This window comes from Zea mays, chromosome 6, assembly GCF_902167145.1.
Source record: "Zea mays cultivar B73 chromosome 6, Zm-B73-REFERENCE-NAM-5.0, whole genome shotgun sequence".
Lineage (NCBI taxonomy): Eukaryota > Viridiplantae > Streptophyta > Magnoliopsida > Poales > Poaceae > Zea > Zea mays.
Genome location: NC_050101.1, coordinates 16,675,807 through 16,690,191, shown reverse-complemented (window position 1 = coordinate 16,690,191; position 14,385 = coordinate 16,675,807).

Below are 14,385 nucleotides of genomic sequence, written 5' to 3'. Positions count from 1 at the left end.
ACACCAGACATCAATATGACACATCATTTCTCAAAATAAAATAAAAACTATGGAAAATTTAGTCAAATTGCGTGAGTGAACTGTCCAAGCATAGGTTAAGGTAGTAAGACAACTTTTTTCCACCATATAGTTGCTAAAAAGTTGGAATATAAAGAATTCAAAACAATATATCACCTTTTAAACCTCAAATGACATTTCTATGATATTGTGGGAATTGTATTCACACGAGAGGGTATTAGAGTACAACTAGTGGATGAAGACGTTATTGGGCTAGCTAATGACCTTTTGTGATACCAGGTTTCCTATAATCCCCTCTATTCAATGCATACCTAGATGGTGTTTATGTCCACTCAAGTAAAACATCGCACATCATTATGCCACATTGTTTCTCAAAATATAATAAAGACCATAGGAAATGTAGCCAAATTGCGTAAGAGATCTGTCCAAACATAGGTTAAGGTTGTAAGACACCTTTTTTCGACCATACAGTTGCTAAAAAGTTGGAATATAAAGAATTCAAAACAAAAGATCACCTTTGAATCTAAAAATAGTGTTTCTATGATATTGAGGGCATTGTATTCGCACGAGAGGGTATTAGAGTACAACTAGTGGATGAAGTCGTTAGTGGGCTAGCTAATAACCTTTTGTGATAACATGTTTCCTATAATCCCCTCTATTCATGGCATACTAAGATGGTGTTTATGTCCACTCAAGTAAAACACCACACATCAATTTGCCACATCGTTTCTCAAAATAAATAAAGACCATGGAAAATTTAGCCAAATTGAGTGAGAGAACTGTCCAAACATAGGTTAAGGTTGTAAGGCACCTTTTTCCACCATTCAGTTGATAAAAAGTTGGAATATAAAGAATTCAATACAATAGATCACCTTTTAAACCACAAATGACGTTTCCCTGATTTCAAGGGCATTGTATTCGGACGAGATGGTATTAGAGTACAACTAGTGGATGAAGACGTCATTGGGCTAGCTAATGACTTTTTGTTATACTAGGTTTCCTATAATCCCCTCTATTTGAGGGATACCTATATGGTATTTATGTCCACTGAAGTAAAACACCACACATCAATATGACACATCATTTCTCAAAATAAAATAAAGATTATGGAAAATTTAGCCAAATTGCGTGAGTGAACTGTCCAAACATAGGTTAAGTAAGGCAACTTTTTTCCACCATACATTTGCTAAAAAGTTGGAATATAAAGAATTCAAAACAATAGATGACCATTTGAACCTCAAATGACGTTTCTATGATATTGAGGGCATTGTATTCACACGAGAGGGTATTAGAGTACAACTAGTGGATGAAGATATTATTAGGCTAGCTAATGACCTTTTGTGATACCAGGTTTCCAATAATCCCCTCTATTCAAGGCATACCTAGATGATGTCCACTCAAGTAAAACATCGCACATCATTATGCCACATCGTTTCTCAAAATATAATAAAGACCATGGGAAATTTAGCCAAATTGCATGAGAGAACATTCCAAACATAGGTTAAGGTTGTAAGGCACCTATTTTCACCAAACAATTGCTAATAAGTAGGAATATAAAGAATTTAAAACAATATATCACCTTTTAAACTAAAAATTACGTTTCCCTGATGTCAAGGGCATTGTATTCGCACGAGAGGGTATTAGAGTACAACCTGCGGATGAAGACGTTATTGGGCTAGCTAATGACCTTTTGTGATACCAGGTTTCCTATAATCCCCTCTATTCATGGCATACTAAGGTGGTGTTTATGTCCACTCAAGTAAAACACCACACATCAATTTCCCACATCGTTTCTTAAAATGAAATAAAGACCATGGAAAATTTAACCAAATTGAGTGAGAGAACTGTTCAAACATAGGTTAAGGTTGTAAGGCACCTTTTTATCACCATTCAGATGATCAAAAGTTGGAATATAAAGAATTCAATACAACAGATCACCTTTTAAACCACAAATGACGTTTCCTTGATTTCAAGGGCATTGTATTCGGACAAGAGGGTATTAGAGTACAACTAGTGGATGAAGACGTCATTGGGCCAGCTAATGACCTTTTGTGATACCAGGTTTCCTATAATCCCCTCTATTCAAGGGATACCTCGATGGTGTTTATGTCCACTCAAGTAAAACATCACACATCAATATAACACATTATTTCTCAAAATAAAATAAAGACTATGTAAAATTTAGCCAAATTGCGTGAGTGATTTGTCCAAACATAGGTAAAGGTTGTAAGGCAAATTTTTTCCACCATACAGTTGCTAAAAAGTTGGAATATAAAGAATTCAAAACAATAGATCACCTTTTAAACCTCAAATGATGTTTATATGATATTGAGGGCATTGTATTCACACGAGAGGGTATTAGAGTACAACTAGTGGATGAAGACGTTATTGGGCTAGCTAATGACCTTTTGTGACAACAGGTTTCCTATAATCCCCTCTATTCAAGGCATACCTAGATGGTGTTTATGTCCACTCAAGTAAGACATCGCACATCATTATGGCACATCGTTTCTCAAAATAAAATAAAGACCATGGGAAATTAGCCAAATTGCACGAGAAACTGCCAAATATATGTTAAGGTTGTAAGGCACCTTTTTTCCACCAAACAGTTGCTAATAAGTAGGAATATAAAGAATTCAAAACAATAGATCACCTTTTAAACTAAAAATGACGTTTCCCTGATTTCAAGGGCATTGTATTCGCACGAGAGGATATTAGAGTACAACAAGTGGATGAAGACGTTATTGGACTATGTAATGACCTTTTGTGATACCAAGTTTCCTATAATCCCCTCTATTCATGGCATACTAAGATGGTGTTTATGTGCACTCTAGTAAAACACCACACATCAACTTGCCACATCATTTCTCTAAATAAAATAAAGACCATGGAAAAAATTAGCCAAATTGAGTGAGAGAACTGTTCAAACATAGGTAAAGGTTGTAAGGCACCTTTTTCCACCATTTAGTCAATAAAAAGTTGGAATATAAAGAATTCAATACAACTGATCACCTTTTAAACCACAAATGACGTTTCCCTGATTTCAAGGGCATTGTATTCGCACGAGAGGGTATTAGAGTACAACTAGTGGATGAAGACGTTATTGGGCTAGCTAAACACCTTTTGTGATACCAGGTTTCCTGTAATCCTCTCTATTCAAGGCATACCTAGACGGTGTTTATGTCCACTCAAGAAAAACAACACACATCAATATGACACATCATTTCTCAAAATAAAACAATGACCATGGAAAATTTATCCAAATTGAGTGAGAGAACTGTCCAAACAAAGGTGAAGGCTGTAAGACACATTTTTTCCACCATACAGTTGCTAAAAATTTGGAATATAAAGAATTCAAAACAATAGATCACCTTTTAAACCACAAATGACGTTTCTATGATTTTGAAGGCACTGTATTCGCAAGAGAGGGTATTAGAGTGCAACTAATGGATGAAGACGTTATTGGGCTAGCTAATGACTTTTGTGATACCTGGTTTCCAACAATCCCCTCTATTCAAGGCATATCTAGATGGTGTTTATCTCGACTCAAGTAAAACACCATACATCATTATGCCACATCGTTTCTCAAAATAAAATAAATACCATGGGAAATTTCGCCAAATTACGTGAGGGAACTGTCCAAACATAGGTTAAAGTTATAAGCCACCTTTTTTCCACCATACAATTGCTAAAAACTTGGAATACCATGTGAAATTTAGCCAAATTGTGTGAGGGAACTGTCCAAACATAGGGCATTGTAATTGCACGAGAGGGTATTAGAGTACAACTAGTGGATGAAGATGGCATTGGGCTAGCTAATGACCTTTTATGATACCAGGTTTCCTATAATCCCCTCTATTCAAGGCATACCTAGACGATGTTTATGTCCAGTCAAGAAAAACACAACACATCAATATGCCACATCGTTTCTCAAAATAAAATAATAACCATGGAAAATTTAGCCAAATTGTGTGAGTGGACTGTCCAAACATAGGTTAAGGTTGTAGGGCACCTTTTTTCCCACTATACAGTTGCTAAAAAGTTGGAATATAAAGAATTCAAAACAAGTCTAGGTATATTTTCCATGGTCATTGTTTTATTTTGAGAAACAGTGTGGCATATTGATGTGTCTTGTTTTTCTTGAGTGGACATAAACACCTTCTAGGTATGCCTTGAATAGAGGGGACTATAGGAAACCAGGTATCACAAAAGGTCATTAGCAAGCCCAATGATGTCTTCATCCACTAGTTGTACTCTAATACCCTCTCGTGCGAATACAATGCCCTTGACATCAGGAAAACGTCATTTTCAGTTTAAAAGGTGATCTATTGTTTTGAAATCTTTATATTCCTACTTATTAGCAACTGTTTGGTGGAAAAAAGGTGCCTTACAACCTTAACCTATGTTTGGACAGTTCTCTCGTGCAATTTGGCTAAATTTCCCATGGTCTTTATTTTATTTTGAGAAACAATGTGGCATAATGATGTGTGATGTTTTACTTGAGTGGACATAAACACCATCTAGGTATGCCTTGAATAGAGGGGATTATAGGAAACCTGGTATCACAAAAGGTCATTAGCTAGCCCAATAACGTCTTCATCCACTAGTTGTACTCTAATACCCTCTCGTGTGCATACAATGCCCACAATATCTTAAAAACGTCATTTGAGGTTTAAAAGGTGATCTATTGTTTTGAATTCTTTATAATCCAACTTTTTACCAACTGTATGGTGGAAAAAAGTTGTCTTACAACCTTAACCTATGTTTGGACAGTTCACTCACGCAATTTGGCTAAATTTTCCATAGTCTTTATTTTATTTTGATAAATGATGTGTCATATTGATGTGTGGTGTTTTACTTGAGTGGATATAAACACCATCTAGGTATCCCTTGAATAGAGAGGATTACAGGAAACCTAGTATCACAAAAGGTCATTAGCTAGCCCAATGACGTCTTCATCCACTAGTTGTACTCTAATACCCTCTCGTCCGAATACAATGCCCTTGAAATCTGGGAAACGTCATTTGTGGTTAAAAAGGCGATCTGTTGTATTGAATTCTTTATATTCCAACTTTTTATCAACTGTATGGTGGAAAAAAAGTGCCTTACAACCTTAAACTATGTTTGGACAGTTCTCTCACTCAATTTGGCTAAATTTTCCATGGTATTTATTTTATTTTGAGAAACGATGTGGCAAATTGATGTGTGGTATTTTACTTGAGTGGACATAAACACCATCTAAGTATGCCATGAATAGACGGGATTATAGGAAGCCTGTTATCACAAAAGTTCATTAGCTAGCCCGCTAACGTCTTCATCCACTAGTTGTACTCTAATACCCTCTCGTGCGAATACAATGCCCTCAATATCATAGAAACACTATTTTTAGTCTCAAATGTGATCTATTGTTTTGAATTCTTTATATTCCAACTTTTTAGCAACTGTATGGTGGAAAAAAGGTGTCTTACAACCTTAACCTATGTTTCGATAGTTCTCTCGTGCAATTTGACTAAATTTCCCATGGTCTTTATTTTATTTTGAGAAACGATGTGGTATAATGATGTGCGATGTTTTACTTGAGTGGACATAAACACCATCTAGGTATGCCTTGAATAGAGGGGGTTATAGGAAACCTGGTATCACAAAAGGTCATTAGCTAGACCAATAACGTCTTCATCCACTAATTGTACTCTAATACCCTCTAGTGTGAATACAATGCCCACAATATCATAGAAACATCATTTGAGGTTTAAAATGTGATCTATTGTTTTGAATTCTTTATATTCCAACTTTTTAGCAACTGTATGGTGGAAAAAAGGTGCCTTACAACCTTAACCTATGTTTGGACAGTTCACTCATGCAATTTGGCTAAATTTTCCATGGTCTTTATTTTATTTTGAGAAACGATGTGGCATATTGATGTGTGGTGTTTTTCTTGAGTGAACATAAACATCTTCTAAGTATGCCTTGAATCGATGGGATTATAGGAAACCTAGAATCACAAAAGGTCATTAGCTAGCCCAATGAAGTCATCATCCACTAGTTGTACTCTAATACCCTCTCGTGCTAATACAATGCCCTTGACATTAGGGAAACATCATTTGTGGTTTAAAAGGTGATCTATTGTATTGAATTCTTTATATTCCAACTTTTAGCAACTGTATGTTGGAAAAAACGTGCCTTACAACCTTAACCTATGTTTGGACACTTCTATCACACAATTTGGCTAAATTTTGCATGGTCTTTATTTTATTTTGAGAAATGATGTGGCAAATTGATGTGTGGTATTTTACTTGAGTGGACATAAACACTGTTTAAGTATGCCTAGAATAGAGGGGATTATAGGAAACCTGTTTTCACAAAAGGTCATTAGCTAGCCCACTAACGTCTTCATCCACTAGCTGTACTCTAATAACCTCTCATGCGAATACAATGCCCTCAATATCATAGAAACACTATTTTAAGTTTCAAAGTTGATCTAATGTTTTGTATTCTTTATATTCCAACTTTTTACCAACTGTATGGTGGAAAAAAGGTGCCTTACAACCTTAACCTATGTTTGGACAGATCTCTCACGTAATTTGGCTAAATTTCCCATGGTATTTATTTTATTTTGAGAAACGATGTGGCATAATGATGTGTGGTGGTTTACTTGAGTGGACATAAACACCATCTAGGTATACCTTGAATAGAGGGTATTATTGGAAACCTGGTATCACAAAAGGTCATTAGCTAGCCCAATAATGTGTTCATCCACTAGTTGTACTCTAATACCCACTCATGTGAATACAATGCACTCAATATCGTAGAAACATCATTTGAGGTTTAAAAGGTGATCTATTGTTTTGAATTCTTTATATTCCAACTGACCATTTCTAGGTCAAAAATCGTAGGTGTTAGCATTCAGTATTATTGAAAATGGTCATTCATGGCTATTTTCGACAAAAATGGAGTTGTGTGGCCATTGATCATCGACCAGAGGCTCGTACACCTCACCCCACATATGTTTCCTTGCCATAGATCACATTCTTGGATTTTGAGTGGAGACCATTTGTTGGTCAAAAATCTGTAGGTGTTACCCTTCGGTATTATTGAAAATGGTCGTTCATGTTATTTTCGAAAAATGGGGGTTGTGTGGCCATTGATCAATGACCAGAGGCTCATACACCTGACCCCACATATGTTTCCTTGCCATAGATCATTTTCTTGGATTTCTGATGGTGACCATTTCTTGGTCAATATTCCGTAGGTGTTAGCCTTCGGTATTATTGAAAATGGTTGTTCATGCTATTTTCAACAAAAATAAGGGTTGTGTGGCCATTGATAGACCAGAGGCTCGTGCACCTCACCCCACATATGTTTCCTTGCCAAAGATCACATTCTTGGATTTCTAGATAAGACCAATTCTTGGTCAAAAATATGTAGGTTTTATCCTTCGGATTTATTGAAAATAGTCATTCATGGCTATTTTCGACAAAAATGGGGGTTGTGTGGCCATTGGTCATCAACTAGAGGCTCTTACACCTCACCCCACATATGATTCCTTGCCATAGATCACATTCTTGGATTTCTATTGTAGACCATTTCTTGGCAAAAATTTTTAGGTGTCATCCTTCGGTATTATTGAAAATGGTCGTTCATGGTATTTTCAACATAAATAGGGGTTGTGTGGCCATTGATAATCGACCAAAGGCTCGTACACCTCATCCCACATATGTTTTCTTGCCATAGATCACATGCTTGGATTTCTGGTGGAGACCAATTCTTGGTAAAAAAATGCGAAGGTGTTAGCCTTCGTTATTACTGAAAATGGTCATTCATGGCTATTTTTGACAAAATGGGGGTTGTGTGGCCATTGATCAATGACCAGAGGCACGTACACCTGACCCCACATATGTTTCATTGCCATAGATCACATTCTCGGATTTCTGGTGGTAACCATTTCTTGGTCAAAAATCCGTAGGTGTTAGCCTTTAGTATTATTGAAAATGGCTGTTCATGTTATTTTCAACAAAAATAGCGCTTGTCTAGCCATTGATCATCGACCAGAGGCTGATACACCTCACCCCACATATGTTTCCTTGCCATAGATCACATTCTGGTGGACACCATTTATTGGTCAAAAATCTATAGGTGTTAGCTATCGGTATTATTGAAAATGGTCGTTCACGCTATTTTCGAAAAAAATATGGCTTGTGTGGCCATTGATCATCAACCATAGGTTCGTACACATGACCCACATATTTTTCTTTGCCATAGATCACATTCTTGGACATTCTAGTGGAGCCCATTTCTTCGTGAAAAAATCGTAGGTGTTAGCCTTTAGTATTATTGAAAATGGTCGTTCATGGCTATTTTCGACAAAAATGGGGATTATGTGGCCATTGATCATCGACCAGAGGCTCGTACACCTTACATATGTTTCCTTACCATAGATCACATTCTTGGACTTCTGGTGGAGGACATTTCTTGGACAAAAATTCGTAGGTGTTAGCCTTTGGTATTATTGAAAATGGTCATTCATAATATTTTTGACAAAAATGGGGGTTGTGTGGCCATTGATCATCGACCAAAGGCTCGTACACCTTACACCACATATGTTTCCTTGTCATAGATCACATTCTTGGATTTTTAGTGGAGACCATTTCTTGGTCAAAAATCAGTAGTTGTTAGTCTTCAGCATTATTGAAATGGTCGTTCATTCAATTTTCGACATCCTTGGATTTCTAAGGGAGACCTTTTCTTGGTTAAAAATCCATAGGTGTTAGCCTTCGATATAATTAAAAATGGTCGTTCATGCTATTTTCGAAAAAATAGGGGTTGTGGGGCCATTAATCATCGACTAGAGGCTCGTACACCTCACCACACATATGTTTGCTTGCCATAGATTGCATTCTTGGATTTATGATGGAGTCCATTTCTTGGTCAAAAATCCATAGGTGTTATCCTTCGGTATTATTGAAAATAGTTGTTCATGAAATTTTTGACAAAAATGTGGGTTGAGTGGCCATTGATCATCGACTAGTGGCTCGTACACTTCACCCCACATATGTTTACTTGCCATAGATCACATTCTTGGATTTCTAGTGGAGACCATTTCTTGGTCAAAAATCTGTATGTGTTAGACTTCAATATTATTGAAAATGGTCGTTCATGGCTATTTTCGACAAAAGTGGGGGTTATCTGGCCATTAATCATCGACCAGAGGCTCGTACACCTCACCCCACATATGTTTCCTTGCCATAGATCACATTCTTGGACTTCTGGTGAGGCCATTTCTTGGTCAAAAATCCGTAGGTGTTAGCATTTGGTATTATTGAAAATGGTCGTTCATAATATTTTCAACAAAAATGGTGTGGCCATTGATCATCGACAAGAGGCTCGTAACCTGACCCCACATGTGTTTCCTTACCATAGATCACAATCTTGGATATCTGGTGGAGACCATTTCTTGGTCAAAAATTCGTAGGTCTTAGCCTTCGGTGTTATTGAAAATGGTCGTTCATGCTATTTTCGACAAAAATAGGTTGTGTGGCCATTGATCATCGACCAGAGGCTCATATACCTCACCCCACATATGTTTCGTTACCATTGATCATATTCTTGGATTTCTAGTGGAGACCATTTCTTGGTGAAAATTCTGTAGTTGTTAGCCTGCGGTATTATTGAAAATGGTCGTTCTTGACTATTGTCGACAAAAATGGGGTTTTGTGGCCTTTGATCATTGACCAGAGGCTCGTACACCCCACCCCAGTTATTTTTCCTTGCCATAGATCACATTCTTGGATTTCTGGTGTAGACCATTTCTTGGTCAGAAATCTGTAGGTGTTAGCATTCGGTATTATTGAAAATGGTCGTTCATGCTATTTTTCGACAAAAATGGTAGTTGTGTGACCATTGATCATCGACCAGAGGCTCGTACACCTGACCCCACATATGTTTCCTTGCCATAGATCACAATCTTGGATTTCTAGTGGAGTCCATTTCTTGGTCAAAAATTCGTAGGTGTTAGCCTTCAGTATTATTGAAAATGGTCATTCATGCTATTTTCGACAAAAATAGGGGTTGTGTGGCCATTGATCATCGACCAGAGGCTCGTACACCTCACCCCATATATGTTTCCTTGCCATAGATCACATTCTTGGATTTCTGGTGGAGGCCATTTCTTGGTCAAAAATCCGTAGGTGTTAGCCGTTGTTATTATTGAAAGTGGTTGTTCATAATATTTTCGATAAAAATGGGGGTTGTGTGGCCATTAATCGTCGACCAGAGCCTCGTACACCTGACACCACATATGTTTCCTTTTCATAGATCGCATTCTTGGATTTCTGGTGTAGACCATTTCTTGGTCAAAAATCCGTCGGTGTTAGGCTTCGGCATTATTGAAATGGTCGTTCATGCAATTTTCGACATCCTTGGATTTCTAGGGGAGACCATTTCTTGGTCAAAAGTCCGTAGTTGTTAGCTTTCGGTATTATTGAAAAAGGTTGTTCCAGCTATTTTCGACAAAAATGGGGGTTGTGTGGCCACTGATCATCGACAAGAGGATCATACACCTCACCCCATTTGTTGGTAAGGAAACATATGTGGAGTTGTGTGGTCATCGACTAGCACCTACGGATTTTTTACCAAGAAATGGTCTCCACTAGAAATCCAAGAATGTGATCTATGGTAAGGAACCATATGTGGGGTGAGGTGTACCATCCTCTGGTTAATGATTAATGGCCACACATCCCCTATTTTTGTTGATAATAGCATGAACGATAATTTTCAATAATACCGAAGGCTAAAACCTACGAATTTTGACGAAGAATGGTCTCCACCAGAAATCCAAGAATGTGATCTATGGCAAGGAAATATATGTGGGGTGAGGTGTACGAGCCTCTGGTCGATGATCAATGGCCACACAACCCCTATTTTTCTCGAAAATAGCATGAACGACCATTTTCAATAATACTAAAGGCTAACACCTACGAATTTTTGACCAAGAAATGGTCTCCACCAGAAATCCAAGAATGTGATCTATGGCAAGGAAACATATGTGGGGGTGAGGTGTACAAAACTCTGGTCGATGATCAATGGCCACACAACCCACATTTTTGTTGAAAATTGCATCAACGACCATTTTCAATAATACCGAAGGGTAACACCTACGAATTTTTGACCAAGAAATGGTCTCCACCAGAAATCCAAGAATACAATCTATGGCAAGCAAACATATGTGGGGCGAGGTGTACGAGCCTCTAGTCGATGATCAATGGCCACACAACCCCCATTTTTGTCGAAAATAGCATGAACGAACATTTTCAATAATACCGAAGGCTAACACCTACGATTTTTGACTAAGAAATGGTCTCTCTTAGAAATCCAAGGATGTGTAAAATTGCATGAATGACCATTTCAATAATGCCGAAGGCTAACACCTACGTATTTTTGACCAACAAATGGTCTCCAACAGAAATCCAAGAATGCAATCTATGGCAAGCAAACATATGTGGGGTGAGGTGTATGAGCCTCTAGTCGATGATCAATGGCCACACAACCCCCATTTTTGATAAAAATAGCTTGAACGACCATTTTCAATAATACAGAAAGCTAACACATACGAACTTTTGACCAAGAAATGTCTCCCCTAGAAATCCAAGGATGTCGAAAATTGCATGAACGACCATTTCAATAATGCCGAAGGCTAACACCGATGGATTTTTGACCAAGAAATGGTCTACACTAGAAATCCAAGAATGTGATCTATGAAAAGGAAACATATGTGGTGTCAGGTGTACGAGGCTCTGGTCGACGATTAATGGCCACACAACCCCCATTTTTGTCGAAATTATTATGTACGACCACTTTCAATAATAACAATGGCTAACACCTACAGATTTTTTACCAAGAAATGGCCTCCACCAGAAATCCAAGAATGGGATCTATCGCAAGGAAACATATATGGGGTGAGGTGTACGAGCCTCTGGTCCATGATCAATGGCCACATAACCCCCATTTTTGTCGAAAATAGCCATGAACGACAATTTTCAATAATACCGAAGGCTAACACCTATGAATTTTTGACAAAGAAATGGTCTCCACCAGAAATCCAAGAATGTGATCTATGGCAAGGAAACATATGTAGGGTGGGTGTACGAGCCTCTGGTCGATGATCAATGGCCACACAACCCTTATTTTTGTCGATAATAGCATGAACGACAATTTTCAATAATACCGAAGGCTAACACCTACGAATTTTTGACCAAGAAATGGTCTCCACCAGAAATCCAAGAATGTGATCGATGGCAAGGAAACATATGTTGGGTGAGGTGTACGAGCCTCTGGTCGATGATTAATGGCCACACAACCCCTATTTTTGTCGAAAATAGCATGAACTACCATTTTCAATAATACCGAAGGCTAACACCTACGGATTTTTGACCAAGAAATGGTCACCACCAGAAATCTAAGAATGTAGATCTATAGCAAGGAAACATATGTGGGGTGAGGTGTACGAGCCTCTAGTCGATGATCAATAGCCGCACAACCCACATTTTTATCGAAAATTCCATGAACGACCATTTTCAATAATACCGAAGGATAACACCTACGGATTTTTGACCAAGAAATGGTCTCCACCAGAAATCCAAGAATGTGATTTATGGCAAAGAAACATATGTTGGGTGAGGTGTATGAGCCTCTGGTCGATATCAATGGCCACACAACCCTTATTTTTGTCGAAAATAGCATGAACGACCATTTTCAATAACACCGAAGGCTAACACCTACGGATTTTTGACCAAGAAATGGACTCCACCAGAAATCCAAGATTGTGATCTATGGCAAGGAAACATATGTGGGGTCAGGTGTACGAGCCTCTGGTCGATGATTAATGGCCAGACAACTCCCATTTTTGTCAAAAAATAGCATGAATGACCATTTTCAATAATATCGAATGCTAACACCTACAAATTTCTGACCAAGAAATGGTATCCACTAGATACCCAAGAATGTGATCTATGGCAAGGAAACATATCTGGGGTGGGGTGTATGAACCTCTGGTCAATGATCAAAGGCCACACAACCCCCATTTTTGTCGAAACTAGTCAAGAACGGCCATTTTCAATAATACCACAGGCTAACAACTACAGAATTTTCGCCAAGAAATGGTCTCCACTAGAAATCCAAGAATGTGATCTATGGTAATGAAACATATGTGGGGTGAGGTATACGAGCCTCTGGTCGATGATCAATGGCCACATAACCTATTTTTTGTCGAAAATAGCATGAACGACCATTTTCAATAACACCAAAGGCTAACACCTACGGATTTTTGACCAAGAAATGGTCTCCACCAGATATCCAAGATTGTGATCAATTGTAAGGAAACACATGTGGGGTCAGGTACGAGCCTCTGGTCGATGATCAATGGCCACACAACCACCATTTTTGTTGAAAATATTATGAACGACCATTTTCAATAATACCAAAGGCTAACACCTACGAATTTTTGACCAAGAAATTGCCTGTACCAGAAGTGCAAGAATGTGATCTATGGCAAGGAAGCATATGTGGGTGAGGTGTACGAGCCTCTGGTCGATGATCAATGGCCACATAACCCCCAATTTTTTCAAAAATAGCCATGAACGACCATTTTCAATAATACTGAAGGCTAACGCCTATGGATTTTTGACCAAGAAATGGTCTCCACCAGAAATCCAAGAATGTGATCTACGGCATGGAAACATATGTGGGGTGAGGTGTACGAGCCTCTAGTCGATGTTTAATGGCCACACGACCACCATTTTTTCGAAAATTGCATGAACAACCATTTTCAATTATACCGAAGGCTAACACCTACGGATTTTTAACCAAGAAATGGTCTCCCCAAGAAATCCAAGGATGTCGAAAATTGAATGAACAACCATTTCAATAATGCTGAAGGCTAACACCTACTGATTTTTGACCAAGAAATGGTCTCCACTACAAATCCAAGAATGTGATATATGACAAGAAACATATGTGGTGTAAGGTGTACGAGCCTCTAGTCGATGATCAATGGCCACACAACCCCCATTTTTGTCGAAAATATTATGAACGACCATTTTCAATAATACCAAAGGCTAACACCTACGGATTTTTGACCAAGAAATGGCCTCCACCAGAAGTTCAACAATGTGACCTATGGCAAGGAAACATATGTAAGGTGTATGAGCCTCTAGTCGATGATCAATGGCCACATAATCCCCATTTTTGTTGAAAATAGCCATGAACGACCATTTTCAATAATACTGAAGGCTAACACCTACGAATTATTCACCAAGAAATGGTCTCCACCTGAAATCCAAGAATGTGATCTGTGGCAAAGAAAAATATGTGGGG